Below are 20,756 nucleotides of genomic sequence, written 5' to 3'. Positions count from 1 at the left end.
ATTCACAAAGCAGCCAATCGGGAGACTGATGAATAAGTCTCAGATCTGCCTCCCAGAAGGCAAGGGTGTTGGGATATTTATTGGATAAGCAGTGTCTTAGGCACGGGGAAAGGTGATTGGAGGTCGGGGAAAGGTGATTGGAGATCAGGAAAAGGTGAGGTAATCGGTGTTTTGTGCAGGTGCATCTGGGTTACATGCTTTTGCATGTTCAAAATAGAGGTACTTAGCTTGATGGGAGGGTGGAGTTTCCAGCCCGCTGATGTCTGACAGGACACCCGGGCAGGCCCTGCTTTAGGGTCGGTGGTCCCAACCAGTTCCAACTGCCTTGCACTGGATAAGAGTTGACTCCAAGTTCCTGTAAAACAACTGAGCTGTGTGAAGCTGGGAAGGTATGTAATTAAAGAGAAAAGAAAGAAAGAAAGAAAGGAAAATAACTAAAGCGAGCTTAATCAATGAAGGCAGTTTATAAGCCAAGGGGTTTTAACAAACTGTTCCTTTATCTGTTGTTCTGTAAGGCAAGCTCAAGAATTTCTATAGTTATCAGCTTCTGTTAACTCTATGCAGCATGCTTTCACCTCAGGCTTTGAACATCTGGATTTAGAAGATTCCTAAATCCAGCTGCTCATGCTTCATTTCTTTGCAGTTGGACCCTAGTGTTGGAAATGAGAGCTTGTCTAGGAAAACAAAGTTGCTTTCCCTAAAATCAGATTTTCTTCAAGATCATTGTGTTTCTTCCCCAGACCTATACTACAAGTTGGTAGAGCTTAGAAAGTTACATTCAAGGGAAGAGCATCTTTGGATACCTAAATTTGTTAACACTTCCTCTGGGCAAAAGACAGAGAAATGACATTATCTGAGGAACCAAGAAAAATTGAGGGTACTGAGAAATTGACCAGGAAAGGTAAACTTCTCTGCTGTAGGAGGCTGGCAGTCATGGATGAGACCTTGTGCAGACACTGCCTGAGGCCCTAAAGACTGTGAAACTGATGAAGATCAGGGGCGGCAGAAGGAAGGGTTTGTTAACTCACAGTGAATGTTTCAGTCCAGCAGTTCTCAAAATCAAAAGGCTCAAGGCACTTTGATCACATAGATGTTCCTTATATCCCTCCTCAAAGGCCCGTAAATGTTATCAGACCCACGTACTAGGGCTAGCCAGGTCATATGTCTCCATCAGAGTCATTATCAGACCAGGGCATGAGTGGAGTCTGAACTGAGACTGTTGTTCAGGGGTTGGGAATAAGAGAGTAGAATTCAAATCTTTTAGAGCTGAAAAGGCCATAGAAATATCTACTCTCTGGTTTTTTGCCCTCAGCTTTAGATTTTTCCCTGCAGGTGGTACTGCAGAAAGAGCTCCTCTCCACATACTTGCCCCGTCTCAGTGGTAGAATGGGCTCCAACAGATTTTAAAGTTTGTGTATGAAATAGTAGAACACTTTCTTCAGAGGAGATCTCACATGGAACCCCAAAGCTAAAAGAGCAGGTCTGACTGAAGCAGGGAGAGAGTCCTGGAGCCTTGTCGGCTAAGCCTTGTTCAATAACCACCTGCCTCCCCCAACATCTCTACTTAACCCCACAGGGACTCCATGAAACCTAGGTTTCTGCAGAACATAGCTTGGAATTCTGACTTCATTCTCAGTCTTCTTTGACTCAGTTCTCAGAAATAATGACTTGGCTGATCACTTACTATTTGGGATTCTGGACCCAATTCCAATGTGCAAGGGTGAAAGGGGAGCTTCCCACACAACCAAGCAATGCTCTGCACACCAGCTGAGTATCTTACAATTCAACTCAATTCTGACACGATCTTCCTGGAGGTAGCATCAAATCAAGGGTTCAGTCTCACAAACTGGCCCCTTTTCTCCCCACTTCAGATGCCAGTCTAAAGCCCATATCATCACCTGTGTTTCTGACCCCCTGGCAGTAGATTGGAAGTTCCAATGACACCCTCCAACTCAGAATGCCAATCACAAGTCCAGGTTGTTACCTGGACTTCTGACCAGCTGGCTATATATCAAAGGATCCCACTACCCCCTCCTTGGGTTCTATTGATTTGCTGGAGCAGCTCACAGAACTCAGAAACATTTCACTTACTAGATTACAAGTATATTATAAAAAGATATAGCTCAGGACAGCCAGATGGGAGAGGTGCATAGAGGAAGGCATGTAGGAAGGAGTGCGGAGCTTCCATACCCTCTCTGAGCATGCTGCTCTCTCCAAATCCCCACGTGTTCATCGCCAACCAGAAAGCTCTCGAACGCTGTCCTTTAAGGGTTTCATTACATAGGCACGATTGATTAAATCATTGGCCACTGGCGATTGATTCAACTCAGTAAATGGAAAATTTTGACCCATTTACTGACTCCTCTTTCTCTCAGCTCAGCATGTTAGCAAATCCTGTTGACTCTCTTTCTACCATGTCCCAAATCTGTCCATTTCTGAGTACTGCTCCCACTCTGGGTCAGGCCACCATCATCCCTCTCTCACCTGGCCTCCCTGCTCCATCCTTGTTTCCTTTTTCACTTCTCCACACAGGAGCCAGAGCCATCCTTTCAAATTACAGTCATGTCACGTTACTGCTCTACTCAAAACCCTCCAATGGCTTCTCCTTTCACTTGAAAGAGAATCCAGTGCCTTCTTGTGGGGCTGTCCAGGCCCCACATGACCTGACCTCTTTTACCTTTTTGATCTCACCTCCTACCACTTTCTTCCTCACTCATTTCACCCTGGTCACACTGACTTCCTGGCTTTTCCTAAACAAGCTGGGCGTATTCCTGAATCACCTGGGGAGCAGATGTAGCAATAAATGAAGTCTCACCAGCCAGGAGCCTGAAGCTGGGCTGTGAGCGGTCTGCACCTGGTCTTTTTTCCCAGGGCCAACTGAAGAGGTTCTGGGCTCAATGCTGGGCTCTGGCCATTAGCTTCCAGCAGGTTCTGAGTGTGCTGCCCTTAGAGATGAGGCTGACTTAGAAACAGAACAGCAACAAGTTTCAATGTGTCCAGAGAACTCTCAGTGGGTCCAGAGAATTCTCCATGGGTCCAGAAAACTCCCTAGGTCTGTCTCTTGCCTCCCTTCCCTTCTCTCCTTCGAAAGATGGATATTTTAAGAAAGCCCAGGGAAGAGATATGAGAAATATGGGGTATAAATAAAGTGGAATGAAGAATCACAGTATTGTGTATTTTTCAGCATTGGGTCATGTTTTTTGGATGATACTTGGGTGGGGAGCAAAAGGCCAGAAGAGGATAGAGGGGAAAAGAGAGGAAGGGACAGTTGAGGTTCCTTTAGGCTTTAAGTGAGAAACCTGTCCTCAGATCCTCAGAATAACCATACTCCATCTCCGTTAGGCTTCTGTGTACTAGCAAGGCCTCCGGGCCTAGGTTGTTCCTTTGTGGTAGTAAAGAAGGCCCAAGAAAATTTGCATAGGCAACACTAAAGCATCAACTAAAAAGTTTCTGACTTATCCCTGTGACTCCCTCCTACATCTGTCAACAGGGAAAACTCCAGGGATGAGGTTGTTTCCTACCTCCCTGCTCTAGACAATGTTCCTCCCTGGGAGGTGGGGTGGAAGTGGAGGGGGCTTTCTCCATCCGCATGATCCCATGCCCTCTCCCTTCTTCCCATTCCTCTCTACCAAACTCTGTTTCCATTTTGAGCTGAGAGTGATGGATAGCAGTGTTTATTGAAAACATTTTTAAATCAAGAGATTAAACTCTGATAAGAGTAGAATTTCATACATGAGTCAGTGTATAAATCAGATTGTAGAGTTGATGCTTTAAAGATATTTCCATGTTCTCAGAACTCCAGATGTGAATTCCTAGACATTGTTTCCTCTTTAGGGCAACTTCAGCATGTTACCCACACAGATAAAAGGCAGGACCCTTGCAGAGGCAATAGGCTACAAAGCTCAAGTTGTAGGACGCTCTGGGCCCCTGAGTCTATCTGTCTCCTTCCCCGAATTCAGTGCCTCACCTTCTATATGAGGTTGAGCTCTCACAAGCTGCGTGACACCCTGACAGTTTGCCCCAGGCAGGCTGGCTTGAGTTTCTCTCATGCTGTGTTTTGACAGCATTGGTTAGGGCACAATCCGTGGGATCTGTTTGGATTGGTGGTTCTCCCTCTGGACACGGGTCGTATCAAAGCAGCAGACAGGCTGCCTGTCTGAGCCATTTTTCTGACATCAGGGCTACTGCTCTGGCTGCTTTCAGACCTACACAGTAATCATGCGGAGAGGGCTTGAAATGGTTGGGCATCAAGTGCAAAAGAAAAAGCACTCAGAGGTGTGGAATTTATTTGCATTGGTTCAGGGAACTAAAGAAAAAAGTTATTGGAGAACTATATTCGTGGCCTGTGTGCCCATTGAAACTGGAATTTGTCTTACTGTGCTTTCTTGGTTCTCCCCCAACCCAGCTGGATCTTTCCCAGGTTCTTTTGCTGGTTCCTCTTCATCTCCAGCCTGGTTAATATTGAAGGGCCCAGGGTTCGGTTGTTGGTCCTCTTTTCTTCTCTGTCTCTCTTCGTCCATTCTTGACCTCATCCAGCTCCAAGTCTTTACCTACTTATTGATGACTTCCAGGGCTCTCACTTGCCTTCCAGTCTCGTGTATCCAGCTGCCTATTGAACAGCTCCTTTTGGAGGGCATACTCAACATGCTTTCAATGAGCTCCTGGTCTTCTCCCCACATACCTGCTCCACCTATGGCCTTCTTCCAGTAGCCTCATTCTTCCTGTGGCTGAGCCAAAACCATTGGTGTCACTCTTGATTTCTCACCTTCTTTCACATACCACATCCAATTAGTCAGGAAGTAGCCAGATCAAATCTACTTTCAAAGTCATCCAGAATCCAGTCACCTTTTACCACCTCCATTTTTGCCGCACTGGTCCAAGCCATCATTACCCCTTGTCTCGATGACTGTAAGATGCTCTCATCAAGTCATCCTGCTTCTACCCTAGCCCTTACAATCTATTCTCAATGTAGCAGCAAGAGTGATCTTTAAGGAAGTAGGTTAGATCGTGTCACTTTTCTGCTCAAAACTCTACAACAGGTTCTTATTTCACTCAAAAGTTAATGTCAGCATCCTTACGATGGCCTGCTTGACACCCTGTGATCTGTCCCCTAACACCACTCTGACCTCATCTCTGACCAGTCTTCCCCTTTGCTCACTTTGCTTCAATAACACTGGTCTCCTTGATGTTTCTGGAACATGTCAGACTGGATTCTATCTCAGGACTTGTACACAGGCTGTTCCCTCTGCCTGGAGTACTTTTCCCCCAGATACCTTCATGGCTAATTTCTTTATGTTCTTCCAAGCTTTGCTAAAATGTAACTTTTCAGTGAAGTCTTCTTTGACCCCTCTATTTAAAATTTTAATCTTGTTCTGTTCTATATTTTCTTTGATCACCCTCTAACATACTGTACAATTTATATAATATGTTTGCTTTTCATTGTCTGCTTTCCTCTTTTAAAATGTAAGCTCCTCAAAGGCAGGGATCTTTGTTCATTTGAACAGTACCTGGCATATGGTGGGTTTGTTAAATGAATGAATGAATGAAATGCAGTGGAAACAAGAAGAGCCTTACAAGGCAGCCAAATGAAAAGTGAGCAGTAGAGGCCACAGAACACAGGAGTTTAAGTTGTGGCCGGGTATGGTTGAGGACCAGAAAGATTCAAGGTTGTAACTGGAGACAATGCTATGGGCTAGAATGGTCAATTCAGGAACCCTCTGGGGTCTGCTGCATGGTCATTGATAATAAGCCAATTGACTAAAAGCAAAATCAGTCACCCTACTAGTTAGTCCCTATGTAGAGACATGACTTGTAAATTAGTCTTTCTCCTCACCTTGGTTATTGGAAAGCTGCATCATACTTCATGATGCAAAATAATCTAATACGATTCTTGATTAGGATATGGAAATGGATACTTGTTATATATTCTCACTTTCACACAGACATACAAGATGGAAGGGAAAGTGAAGATTTCATAGGGAAATGCTGCATTCATAGAATTGGAGCTGGAGTAAACTAAATGGAAATTTTTTTGTGGTGAATTTGATTCCCATACGTACTTGGTGTGTAAGTTGACTTCTAAGTTGTTTGTGATCTCTGCATATACTACAGCCACTTCTGTCACAGCCTATGGGCTAGGGCATAGCACCAGAGAAGTGACAGTGATGTATCGATGAAGAGCAAATCATCTGATTGTTTCAGGACAACTTAGAGGGATGCCCAAACCCAGCTTCATCTTTCTGCCTCTGGTCTCAGACCCTTTGATTTCTGGTATTCTGCCCCTTGCTAGCTTCTCCTTCAACTCAGTGCTGCTTTACCCTGTGGATATGGTCACTGTAATTATCAGTAGCATCCCCTTCCACTCTCAAGGGACCTACTTAAGATGATAATTTGGGGGAACATCCTACGTCCAGAGCTCAGATTGCCTGGTAACCTTGGAGCCTCCACTGGTGGCGTCTCTGCCCCTTGCCCCTACGGCCCCTCCCATTGGCTTTGGCTGTGGTGAAAACTTGATTGTGTGGAAGTTCACTTTCTCCAGAAATTCAAAATTTCACTCAGTTCAGAATATGTAATTTGGCCGTTGAATAACAGGGTGGATCCAAAAGTTTCCAGTTACCAGCAATAGAGAAGCAGGGCTAACTGAGAACAGAAGCCTCAGCCCACTCCTTGGGCTTGGGTGACCAGGAACCACATTGGCTCGCAGATTGTGCAGAGGATCTTGGTGTTCTGTGAAGTTTGTGGCGTTTTTGTTGGTCGTATGGGCAAGTCATGCCCTCTCTCTGGGCCTTGGTGTCCTCATCTGTAAACTATAGGGATTTAACCTAATGATCTGTTGGGTCCCTTCGAGTGCTAAGATTCTATGCAGTAGTACAGCATAGTGTTTAAGAGCCCGGCCTTTGGAGATGGAATTGAATCCAAATCCTGGCTCTGCAATGTAAAAGGCATTCGATTTTGAGCAGGTTATAAACTCAGTTTTCTTGTGGGTAAAATGGGTTTCACACTCACTGAAGCTTTTTATGATGACTGAATGAAACAGGTGATAAAACAACTTGTGGGGTGTCTGACACATGATCACTCAATGGGGGATGTTGGCTACTATGATCTTGGTTGTGATTTGCATGGGATTGCTTTCAAAACACATGATCTCATGCAAAGCTCACAGCTGTGGGACATTAGCAAGGTGGCTATTGTCATCTGTATTTTATCAATGAGAGGAGTGAAGTGCCTAGAAGTCAGGTGATTTCACAGAGCTGGTGTGTGACAGCACCAGGGCCTTGCCAGGTATGGTGGGGAAGCAAGAAGTGCCTCGGTCAGGCATTCATCGAGGAGGCGGAGCTGTACTCACCTACCCAGCAGGACAGATCTTCAATCACAGTCATTTATGTAAGAAAATTCCCCAGAGATTATATCAAAGGAGAGCCAGCTGTAAAAAGCCTGAAGATGAGGTCAGGGAGAACAAAACATTTTCTACTTTTCAGACAATGAAATAGCCCCGTTCTCTCCTTCTGTTGTTCCACTGTCCTGGCACATTGCAGTATCGGATGTTGCTAATGTCATCATGGGGATCAGACTGTTTCTCATCAGCCTCTCTGATCATAGTTCCCGAGTTCTGAGACTCAACTCTTCACCTCTGATCTTCACCACTTTTCCATCTGTGTCTCTTCTGGGGCCCCTCTTCTCACTTAAAATGGCATTGAGAGTCTTTTTCTTTTTTTAAAAATACTTTTAAAAGAGAGTAGATCTTTAATGTTCTCACAACATACACACACACACACACACACACACAAATTGCAATTATGTGAGGTGATGGAAGTGTTAACTAACCTTCTTGTGGTAATCATTTTGCAATATATGTGTATAAAATCATCAAGTTATACACCTTAAACCTACACAATGTTATAGATCAATTATATCCCTATAAAGCTGGAAAAATTAAAAAATAATTTTTATTCCTTTGCTTTCTATTCACTAAGGTAATACATGCTTATTGAAGAAATGTTGAAAAATACATAAATATATAAAGAAGAAAATACTAACCTCAGAAACAACTGCTATTAACATTTTTACATTTCAAGCTAGATTTCTCCTATGAGCATATATCAATACATCAATTTTACTTAATCAATATTCTATATATGTTTGTTTTATAATCTTACTTTTGCATTTAAAATCTTTATGTGAGCATTTCCTCATGTCATTAAAATGGTTTGAAAACAGCTTAAAATGGGTGATTAATGGCCCATTATATGCATATACCAAAATGTATTTAACCCATTTCCCAAATGTTGGACTAACTCTTTCCAGCATTTCATTTTATAAATAATACCTGATGAAAACTTTTGAATGTAAACCTTTGTCCACACCTCTGTTTATTTCATTGACAACGCTGCCTATGTAAGAGGGCAGCAGGATGAATTGCAAGGATTAATCCTTGTTGGAAGCAGCTGAGCAACAGAAAGGGCTTCTGCAGGGGCCTGGCTCTGCCAGTAGGTGTCACCTTTGCCTCATGGTTTCTGCTCTTACCTATTTTTCTCAGGATTGTTTTTGAAGGCCAGGAATAGAATACATTTGTGAGTCAATGGAGTTCAACTCCAAGTATTAAAGTCTCCCACAAGAGACACAAATCAACAGTGCCTTGAGGGCTGCAGGCCTGGTTATTTTGTTTTCTCTGTTGGGTTCATTTCATCCAACCCAGCAGCATGTTTGCTTCTGACCTGATTCTAAGAAAAAGCTTGCAATCTGGATTGTTGGCAAAACGCCACCCTATTAGACTCTCTAGGGAAAAGAACACACAAAAGTGTGGAAAAAAAGCTACTGCTTATTGACTGCTTTCTAAAAGCATGGGGTTAATTAAAAATTCAAAACAATTTAAAAAGATAATGATTATCAACACCCTATTTTAGATATGGAAACTGAGGCTCAGAGATGCTACCTTGGCCAAGGGGCCATGACTATTTAATGGCCTAAGGCAGCATTCAAACCCAGGTACATTTATTTCTGAAGCCTGTAATTTTAACAATTTTCCTATTCTAGTTAAAAAATATAGATTCTAAGCCCCGTCCCCAGCTTATTGGACCAGACTATCTGGGCCCAGGGGCTTAGACTTTGCATTTAAATGACCTCCTTGGGAGATTTGTATGGGCAGTAAAGGGAAATGTCCATTTCATCTGTTCAGTGACCAATTGAACCAACTAGAAGCCATGACTAGAGAGGCTGGGTTGACCTTGGGTGGTCTGAGTCTTGAGTCACTTGTGCAGTCCCCATTTTATGTCAGCAGCAAAGGTCTTGAAATACTCTAGGGTGGCTTGGCTCAGAGCATATGATATGTTTTGAAATTGAGAACTTTATTGCTTGGGCAACCACTCTTCTTTCTTTTGCTAAAAAGATTCTTTGAAACTCTTTTCATTCCTTAGCAGATCAGCAGCGTGGCTTACGGACTGGACCTGTGCATCTAAGTCAGACAGGTTAAGATTTGCATTCTAGCTCTGCTACTGATTATCTGTCTGATCCTGGCCAAGTGACTTAAGCTTGAAGTCTGAAAAATGGGTGTATTTACACCAACTTCATAGAGTTGAAGTGAATATTAAATGTTACTAACAGTAGAGGTGAGATAACTAGCACTTGTCTCATAATAGGTGACCAGAAAATAACAGGGGGAAAAAATATAACCATTTGATTAAATAACAGGGAGAGGAAAAAAAAAGTTATTTTAAACATAGATAGCTGACTTTTTTTCTAGCTATTTAAAAACAGCTTTATTGAGGTATATTTACAATCCATACCAGAGAATTCACCCATTGTTAAGTGTACAATTTGATAATTTTTAGTAAATTTATTGAGTTGTGCAACCATTGCCATAACCCAGATTTTGACTGCTTCCATCACCCCAAAGCATTCCCTCACACCTGTTTGCTGTTTCCATCAGTTACCCCCGGCGTCAGGCAACTACTGATCTGCTTTCTGTCTCCATAGGTTTTCCATTTCTGGACATTTCATATGAATAGGATCATACCACATGTAGTGTTTACTGTCTGGCTTCTTAGCATAATGTTTTTGAGGTTCATCCATGTTGTAGTGTGTGTCAGTAGTTCTTTACTTTTTACTGGTGGATAAAATTCCATTATATGGATATTCTACATTTGGCTTATACATTCGTGACTCCAGTATTTTCTCCAAAATCTCACCAATATTTGTTATTGTCTTTTTTTTTGTTTTTTTGTTTTTGGATTATAGCTATTCTAGTGGGTTTGTACAGGTATTATATTCTGGTTTTAATTTTCATTTCTCTAATGACTAACAATATTGATTATCTTTTCATGTGCTTTTTAGCAATTTGTATATTTTCTTTAGCAAAATGTCCACTGAAATCTTTTCCCCATTTAAAAATTGAGCTGTTTGTCTTATTATTGAGTTCTACGAATTCTCTATATATCCTAGACACAAATCCTTTACCAGATATACAATTTGCAAATATTTCCCCTCCTAATTTGTGGCTTTATTAATAAAGTTTTTTGAAGGAGCAAATGTTTATAACTTTTAAATACTGAGAAACTTTATTCATATAAATAAATAGGAGAGTGGATCAAGTATTGTTATATGCAAGTCACTCAATTTCTTGGAACTCTTCCCAATGTATAGGCGATTATTTTTCCTCCTCTTTCACTGATGGTTTGGCTATGGAAGATCAGAAAACTTGGGCTCTTGCCTATAACTAAGAATGTAAAGGCCTTACACAGAAAATGTTGAAGTGTATAAAAATCTTCAATATACACTATTTTCAGATTGCATATCAACATAAGACTTAGGATTCAAGTCCCCTGTCTTTATCTAGATGCTATGCAAAAGCTACCCCCTTCTTATGCATAAATGTGTGGAAATGGTCCACTTTCATTTCCAGTACTTTGTTCCTTTTATCTACTTCAACCAATAATATTAAAATATTTTAGATATTATTAAAAATATTTTGAATTTTTTAGCAACTGACAGCTTGATTAGGTTCTCTTTTATCTTTTTAAATAACAGTTTTATTGAGATATGGTGCACATACTACAAATTCATCCTTTTAAAGTGTACAATTCAGTGGTTTTTATAGGGTTGTGTAACCATCACCACTATACAAATTAAGAACATTTTCATCAGCACAAAAGGAAATCCCATACCCATCAGGATCATTTCCCATTCCCTCCTTCTCTAGTCCTTGACAAACACAAATCTATTTTTTGACTTTACAGACTTGCCTATTCTGGACATTTCCTATAAATGGAATCATACAATATGTGGCTTTTCATGACTAGCTCCTTTCACTTACTATAATGTTTTCAATGTTCATTCATGTTGTAGCATATATCAGTACTTTATTCCTTTTTATGACTAAATAATATTCCATTGTATGAATATTCAATTTTTTGTTTATCCATTCATCAACTGATGGACATTTCAGTTGTTTCTACTTTTTGTCTATTATTAATAATGCTGTTATGAAAATTTGGGAATAAGACTTTGTGTGGACATAAGTTTTAAGTTCTGCTGGGTACCTATTTTTAATTTTTTGAGGAAGTGCCATACTGTTTTCCATAGTGGCTGCACCAATTTATATTCCTACCAACAACAAAAGTGTTCCCTTTTCTCTGCATACTTGCCAGCATTAATTTTCTCTTGCCTTTTAGATAATAGCCATTTTATCTTCAAGGCTGCCTAATCTTTTTTTTTTTTTTACTTTATCATAATTTCAGAATTGTTTATTTCATTAACCATATTTAACATAATTTATATTTTATATTTGATAATTACAATACCTATGTTAATTGTAGGTATGAATCAGTGGTTTGTTTTTCTATCAGCTCTCATTTTCATTGGCTTGTTTTCTTGGTTTTATTTTTATTTTTTGGTGATTTGTATATATGAACTTGTATTCCTGAGAACTTTCATCTGTGAAAATTCTTTGAGGACTAGGTTATGTTGCATTCCTTCAGAGAGGATTGGTACTTGGTTCTTTTATGTCACTTGTGGCACTACCAATATGGGACAACTTTAAACTAAATTTTTAACTTGGGAGTTTTTTGGTCACATGCATATTATAAATACAAGTCCTAGACCTAACTTGGAATCAGTTTATGGATATGAATTCTCAGAGAATATGCCTTTTCCCTCTAGTTCCATTACTAAGAGTCAAGGTTCGTTATGGTCTATCTCTGTGAGTTATTGCTGTTTTTCTCTGAGGGTATCATCCTATGGGTGTCCAGCCTTTATTAGGAGTCCTTCATCTGGCATCTTATCTTCCTCAGGACATAAGCCTTGTTGCATATGGCTCATTGAAACTTACGTTCTAGGTTACCAGAAATCAGTAGATCCTTGGGGGCAGCTGTTTGCTTCAATGTTTAGTTATCTTGCTGAATTTGTGCATTTTTTTTTTTTTAAGCAGCTTTGACCATGAAGGATTTCCATTACTTTCTTGCCAATTCAGCTGCTAGGCATTTAAAGAAGTGCTTTGTGAAGATATACAGATTGCTAACAAACACATGAAAGGATGCTCAACATCACTAATCATTAGAGAAATGCAAATCAAAACTACAATGAGGTATCACCTCACACTGGTCAGAATGGCCATCATCAAAAACCTACAAACAATAAATCCTGGAGAGGGTGTGGAGAAAAGGGAACCCTCTTGCACTGTTGGTGGGAATGTAAATTGATACAGCCACTATGGAGAACAGTATGGAGGTTCCTTTAAAAGCTAAAAATAGAACTACCATACGACCCAGCAATCCCACTACTGGGCATATACTCTGAGAAAACCATAATTCAGAAAGAGTCATGTACCACAATGTTCATTACAGCACTATTTACAATAGCCAGGACATGGAAGCAACCTAAGTGTTCATTGACAGATGAATGGATAAAGAAGATGTGGCACATATATACAATGGAATATTACTCAGCCATAAAAAGAAATGAAATTGAGTTATTTGTAGTGAGGTGGATGGACCTAGAGTCTGTCATACAGAGTGAAGTAAGTCGGAAAGAGAAAAACAAATACCGTATGCTAACACATATATATGGAACCTAGAAAAAAAAAAATGGTTCTGATGAACCTAGGAGCAGGGCAGGAATAAAGACGCAGATGTAGAGAATGGACTTAAGGACACGGGGAAGGGGAAGGGTAAGCTGGGACAAAGTGAGAGAGTGGCATTGACATATATACACTACCAAATGTAAAATAGATAGCTAGTGGGAAGCAGCCGAATAGCACAGGGAGATCAGCTCAGTACTTTGTGACCACCCAGAGGGGTGGGATAGGGAGGGTGGGAGGGAAACGCAAGAGGTAGGGGTTATGGGGATATAAGTGTACGTATAGCTGATTCACATTGTTATACAGGAGAAACTAGCACAGCATTGTAAAGCAACTATACTCCAATAAAGATGTTAAAAAAAAAAAAAGTGCTTTGTATGTTTTTTTCAGCATTAGTAAGTGTCTTTTATTAGGAGAAATTTTCATTATACTTAGTCAGCTATATTGCCAGAAAGAGAAGTTTTGAAGGGTTTCTTTGAATTTTTTTAAAAATTAATTTTTATTGGAGTATAGTTGATTTAAAATGTTGTGCTAGTTTCTGCTGTACAGCAAAGTGAATCAGTTATACATATATATATATCCACTCTTTTAGATACTATTCTCATATAGGTCATTACAGAGAATTGAGTAAAGTTCCCTGTGCTATACAGAAGGTACTTTTGATTAGTTAATTAATTTATTTTTTATACAGCAGGTTCTTATTAGTTATCTATTTTATACATATTAGTGTATATATGTCAATCCCAATCTCCCAATTCACCTACCACCATCACCTCCCCCCCTTCCCCCGTCACTTTCCTCCTTGGTGTCCATACATTTGCTCTCTACATCTGTGTCTCTATTTCTGCTTTGCAAACAGTTCATCTGTGCCATTTTTCTAGATTCCACATATATGTGTTAATATATGATATTCGTTTTTCTCTTTCTGACTTACTTCACTCTGTATGACAGTCTCTAGGTCCATCCATGTCTCTACAAATGACCCAATTTTATTCCTTTTTATGGCTGAATAATATTCCATTGTATATATGTGCCACATCTTCTTTATCCATTCGTCTGTCGATGGACACTTAGGTTGCTTCCATGTCCTGGCTATTGTAAATAGAGCTGCAGTGAACATTGTGGTACATGACTCTTTTTGAATTATTGTTTTCTCAGGGTATATGCCCAGTAGTGGGATTGCTGGGTCATACGGTAATTCTATTTTTAGTTTTTTAAGGAACCTCCATACTGTTCTCCATAGTGGCTGTATCAATTTACATTCCCACCAACAGTGCAAGAGGGTTCCCTTTTGTCCATACCCTCTCTAGCATTTATTGTTTGTAGATTTTCTGGTGATGCCCATTCTAACTGGTGTCAGGTGATACCTCATTGTAGTTTTGATTTGCATTTCTCTAATAATTAGTGATGTTGAGCAGCTTTTCATGTGGTTCTTGGCCAAATGTATGTCTTCTTTGGAGAAATGTCTATTTAGGTCTTCTGCCCATTTTTAGATTGGGTGGTTTGAGTTTTTAATATTGAGCTGCATGAGCTGTTTATATATTTTGGAGATTAATCCTTTGTCCATTGATTCATTTGCAAATATTTTCTCCCATTCTAAGGGTTGTCTTTTCATCTTGTTTATAGTTTCCTTTGCTGTGCAAAAGCTTTTAAGTTTCATTAGGTCCCATTTGTTTATTTTTGCTTTTATTTCCATTACTCTAGGAGGTGCATCAAAAAAGATCTTGCTGTGATTTATGTCAAAGAATGTTCTTCCTATGTTTTCCTCTAAGAGTTTTAGAGTGTCCGGTCTTACATTTAGGTCTTTAATCCATTTTGAGTTTATTTTTATGTATGGTGTTAGGGAGTAATCTAATTTCATTCTTTTACATGTAGCTGTCCAGTTTTCCCAACACCACTTATTGAAGAGACTGTCTTTTCTCCATTGTATATCCTTGCCTCCTGTGTCATAGATTAGTTGACTGTAGGTGTGTGGGTTTATGTCTGGGCTTTCTATCCTGTTCGATTGATCTATATTTCTGTTTTTGTGCCAGTACCATATTATCTTGATTGCTGTAGCTTTGTAGTAAAGTCTGAAGTCAGGGAGTCTGATTCCTCCAGCTCCGTTTTTTTCCCTCAAGACTGTTTTGGCTATTAGGGTCTTTTGTGTCTCCATAAAAATTTTAAGATTTTTTGTTCTAGTTCTGTAAAAAATGCCATTGGTAATTTGATAGGGATTGCATTGACTCTGTAGATTGCTTTGGGTAGTATAGTCATTTTCACAATGTTGATTCTTCCAATCCAAGAACATGGTGTATCTCTCCAACTGTTTGTGTCATCTTTGATTTCTTTCATCAGTGTCTTATGGTTTGCTGAGTACAGGTCTTTCACCTCCTTAGGTAGGTTTATTCCTAGGTATTTTATTCTTTTTGTTGCAATGGTGAATGGTGAATGGGATTGTTTCCTTAATTTCTCCTTCTGATCTTTCATTGTTAGTGTATAGGAATGCAAGAGATTTCTGTGTATTAATTTTGTATCCTGCAACTTTATCAAATTCATTGATTAGCTCTAGTAATTTTCTGGTGGCATCTTAAGGATTATGTATGTATAGTATCATGTCATCCGCAAACAGTGACAGTTTTACTTCTTCTTCTCCAATCTGTATTCCTTTTATTCTTTTTCTTCTCTGATTGCCATGGCTAGGACTTCCAAAACGATGTTCAATAATAGTGGCGAGAGTGTCTTGTTCCTGATCTTAGAGGAAATGCTTTCAGTTTTTCACCATTGAGAATGATGTTTGCTGTGGGTTTGTCGTATATGGCCTTTATTATGTTGACGTAGGTTCCCTCTATGCCCACTTTCTGGAGAGTTTTTATCATAAATGGGTGTGAATTTTGTCAAAACTTTTTTTGCATCTATTGAGATAATCATATGGTTTTTATTCTTCAGTTTGTTAATATGGTGTATCACATTGATTGATTTGCGTATATTGAAGAATCCTTGCATCCCTGGGATAAATCCCACTTGATCATGGTATATGATCCTTTTAATGTGTTGTTGGATTCTGTTTGCTAGTATTTTGTTGAGGATTTTTACATCTGTATTCATCAGTGATATTGGTCTGTAATTTTCTTTTTTTGTAGTATCTTTGTGTGGTTTTGGTATTAGGGTGATGGTGGCCTCATAGAGTGAGTTTGGGTGTGTTACTTGTGCTGCAATTTTTTGTAAGAGTTTGAGAAGGATGGGTGTTAGCTCTTCTCTAAATGTTTGATAGAATTCACCTGTGAAGCCATCTGGTCCTGGACTTGTTTCTTGGAAGATTTTTAATCACAGTCTCAGTTTCAGTGCTTGTGATTGGTCTCTTTATATTTTCTATTTCTTCCTGGTTCTGTCTCGGAAGGTTGTGCTTTTCTAAGAATTTGTCCATTTCTTCCACGTTGTCCATTTTATTGGCGTAGAGTTGCTTGTAGTAGTCTCTTATGATGCTTGGTATTTCTGCGGTGTCTGTTGTAACTTCTCCTTTTTCATTTCTAATTTTATTGATTTGAGTCCTCTTCCTCTTTTTCTTGATGAGTTTGGCTAAAGGTTTATCAATTTTGTTTATCTTCTCAAAGAACCAGCTTATAGTTTTATTGATCTCTGCTATTGTTTTCTTTGTTTTTGTTTCATTTATTTCTGCTCTGATCTTTATGACCTCTTTCCTTATATTAACTTTGGGTTTTGTTTGTTCTTCTTTCTCTAGTTCCTTTAGGTGTAAGGTTAGAGTTTTTATTTGAGGTTTTCCTTGTTTCTTGAGGTAGGATTGTATTGCTGTAAACTTCCCTCTTAGAACTGCTTTTGCTGCATCCCATAGGTTTTGGATCGTCGTGTTTTCATTGTCACTTGTCTCTAAGTATTTTTTGATTTCCTCTTTGATTTTTCAGTGATTTCTTGGTTATTTAGTAACGTATTGTTTAGCCTCCTTGTGTTTGTGTTTTTTATGTTTTTTTCCCGGTAATTTATTTCTAATATCATAGCGTTGTGGTCAGAAAAGATGCTTGATATGATTTCAATTGTCTTAAATTTACCAAGGCTTGATTTGTGACCCAAGATGTGATCAATCCTGGAGAATGTTCCATGTGCACTTGAGAAGTGTAATCTGCTGTTTTTGGATGGAGTGTCCTATAAATATCAATTAAATCTATCTGGTCTATTGTGTCATTTAAAGCTTGTGTTTCCTTATTAATTTTCTGTCTGGATGATCTGTCCATTAGTGTAAGTGAGGTGTTAAAGTCCCCCACTATTATTGTGTTATTGTCAATTTCCTGTTTTACAGCTGTTAACATTTGCCTATGTATTGAGGTGCTCCTATGTTGGGTGCATAAATATTTACAATTGTTATATCTTCTTCTTGGATTGATGCCTTGATGATTATGTAGTGTCCTTCCTCCTCTCTTGTAATATTCTTTATTTTAAAGTTTATTTTATCCGATATGAGTATTGCTACTCCAGCTTTCTTTTGATTTCCATTTGCATGGAATATCTTTTTCCCTCCCCTCACTTTCAGTCTGTATGTGTCCCTAGGTCTGAAGTGGGTCTCTTGTAGACAGCATATATATGGATCTTGTTTTTGTATCCATTCAGCAAGCCTGTGTCTTTTGGTTGGAGCATTTAATCCATTCACATTTAAGGTGATTTTTGATATGTATGTTCCTATTACCATTCTCTTAATTGTTTTGGGTTAGTTTTTGTAGGTCCTTTTCTTCTCTTGTGTTTCCCACTTAGAGAAGTTCCTTTCGCATTTGTTGTAGAGCTGGTTTAGTGGTGCTGAATTCTCTTAGCTTTTGCTTCTCTGTAAAGCTTTTGATTTCTCCAACGAATCTGAATGAGATCCTTGCCAGGTAGAGTAATCTTGGTTGTACCTTCTTCCCTTTCATCACTTTAAATATACCATGCCACTACCTTCTGGCTTGTAGAGTTTCTGCTGAGAAACCAGCTTTTAACCTTATGGGAGTGCCCTTATATGTTATTTGTCATTTTTCCCCTTGTTGCTTTTAATAATTTTTCTTTGTCTTTAATTTTTGTCAATTTGATTACTATGTGTCTCAGTGTGTTTCTCCTCGGGTTTACCCTGCCTGGGACTCTCTGTGCTTCCTGGACTTGGGTGGCTATTTCATTTCCCATGTTAGGGAAGTTTTTGAATATAATCTCTTCAAATATTTTCTTGGGTCCTTTCTCTCTCTCTTATCCTTCTGGGACCCCTATAATGTGAATGTTGGTGCGTTTAATGTTGTCCCAGAGGTCTCTTAGGCAGTCTTCATTTCTTTTCATTCTTTTTTCTTTATTCTGTTCTGCAGCAGTGAATTCTACCATTCTGTCTTCCAGGTCACTTATCCGTTCTTCTGCCTCGGTTATTCTGCTATTGATTCCTTCTAGTGTAGTTTTCATTTCAGTTATTGTATTGTTCATCTCTGTTTGTTTGTTCTTTAATTGTTCTAGGTGTTTGTTCTTTAATTCTTCTAGGTCTTTGTTAAACATTTCTTGCATCTTCTCCATCTTTGTCTCGATTCTTATTCAGAGGTCCTGGACCATCTTCACTATCATTATTCTGAATTCTTTTTCTGGAACGTTGCCTATCTCCACTTCATTCAATTGTTTTTCTGGGGTTTTATCCTGTTCCTTCATCTGGTACATAGCCCTCTGCCTTTTCATTTTGTCTGTCTTTCTGTGAATGTGGTTTTTGTTCCACAGGCTGCAGGATTGTACTTCTCCTTGCTTCTGCTGTCTGCCCTCTGTTGGATGAGGCTATCTAAGAGGCTTGTGCAAGCTTCCTGATGGGAGGGACTGGTGGTGGGTAGAGCTGGTTGTTGCTCTGGCAGGAAGAGCTCAGTAAAACTTTAATGTGCTTGTCTGCTGATGGGTGGGGCAAAATTCCCTCTCTGTTGGTTGTTTGGCCTGAGGTGACCCACCACCGGAGCCCACAGGCTACTTGGTGGGGCTAATGGTGGACTCGGGGAGGGCTCATGCCAAGGAGTACTTCCCAGAAGTTCTGCTGCCAGTGTCCTTGCCCCCATGGTGAGCCACAGTCACCCCTCCTATTCAGGAGACCCTCCAACACTAGGAGGTAGGTCTGGTTCAGTCTCCTACGGAGTCACTGTTCCTTCCCCCTGGGTCCTGATGTGCACACTACTTTTTGTGTGCACTCTAAGAGTGGAGTCAAAGGACAAAGTCCTGCAGTCAAATCCTGTTAGCCTTCAAAGTCAGATTCTCTGGGAATTCCTCCTCCTGTTGCCGGACCCCCAGGTTGGGAAGCCTGACGTGGGGCTCAGAACATCCACTCCAGTGGGTGGACTTCTGTGGTATAATTGTTCTCCAGTTTGAGTCACCCACCCAGCGGTTATGGGTTTTAATTTTATTGTGATTTCACCCCTCCTACCGTCTCATTGCGGCTTCTCCTTTTTCTTTGGATGTGGGGTATCATCTTTTTTGGTGAGTTCCAGGGTCTTCCTGTCGATGATTGTTCAGCAGTTAGTTGTGATTCCGGTGCTCTTGCAAGAGGGAGTGAGCACACATCCTTCTACTCTGCCATCTTGAACCAATCTCCCTGGGTTTCTTTGAATTTTTAACATACAAAGTAATGTGAATTGGATGTTAAACTTGAATTTCTTTGGAATTTTCCTTTTTTAAGCCTTAAATTTGTAAAGAGATTTCGTTTGAGGATTTAAATTTCTTTCTAGGAACATGATGGTAAACAGGCTTAAATTTATACATAAGGTGTTTTTTTATTTTTTGTTTATTTATTTTTTTGCAAAACAGCTGATAAGATATTTTGGACACTGTGGATGGACTAGCTTAAAGTGGAAAATAGAATAAGCTATGAATGTTCTCCCTTGGATGAAAAGTGGCATGGGAAGAGGGGGGAGTGGGGTGGTGGTGGTGGGATGAATTGGGTGATTGGGATTGACATATATACACTAATATGTATGAAATAAATAACTAACAAGAACTTGCTGTATAAAATAAATAAATAAATTAAATTAAATTTAAAAAAAAAAAGAAAGGAAAGAAAAATGCATTGGGATCAGTTTACTTGGTGAACTCCTAGGGCCTATTTTAGAGCCTTCTGGGGGCAAAACTGTCATTGTTCAACAGAGTCTTTACTAATAATAGAGGTGTTAATATGCTCTCCATGTGCTTTACTCCTTTGTCTCTCTCTATAAATTTAGAACTCTGGCAGAGGAGAGAGTGTGATTTATTGGGTCCTCTCAAACTCCAATAATTTTTTTCATAAGTATATTACCCAGCAGTATAATAACATTGGATAAGAATAAATCCTTTTTAATTATTCGGTTAGTCTCAGGACATTTAAAATGACTTCCTTCCCACCCCACCCCCCATTTCCCAGCCCAAAGTTTAAATCATGAAACTGAGAGAAAATCTTTAGCACTCCAAGCTCATTCCTCATTCAATGGCTCACTCCTTCCAGAAACTGTCTAGTAGCGTCCTTGCAATAAAATAAAATAAGATCAAAAATATAATCAGTTTGGAGGGTGTTATCAGCAACAACGGGGTCAGTCTTGAACTCAAACAGAGGAGTTCAAGGATGTCTCTTTTGATAGCAGAGGAGATTCTGGATGCTCCTCAGATGCTCTGTCTATCATGTGTTCCCCATCTAAGGCTGATAAGGAAAAAAGCAAGAATGGGGTAACCAATTGCTTAATGATTTTTT

This window comes from Balaenoptera physalus, assembly GCF_965194825.1.
Source record: "Balaenoptera physalus genome assembly, chromosome: 15".
Lineage (NCBI taxonomy): Eukaryota > Metazoa > Chordata > Mammalia > Artiodactyla > Balaenopteridae > Balaenoptera > Balaenoptera physalus.
This window is presented reverse-complemented; position numbering follows the sequence as displayed.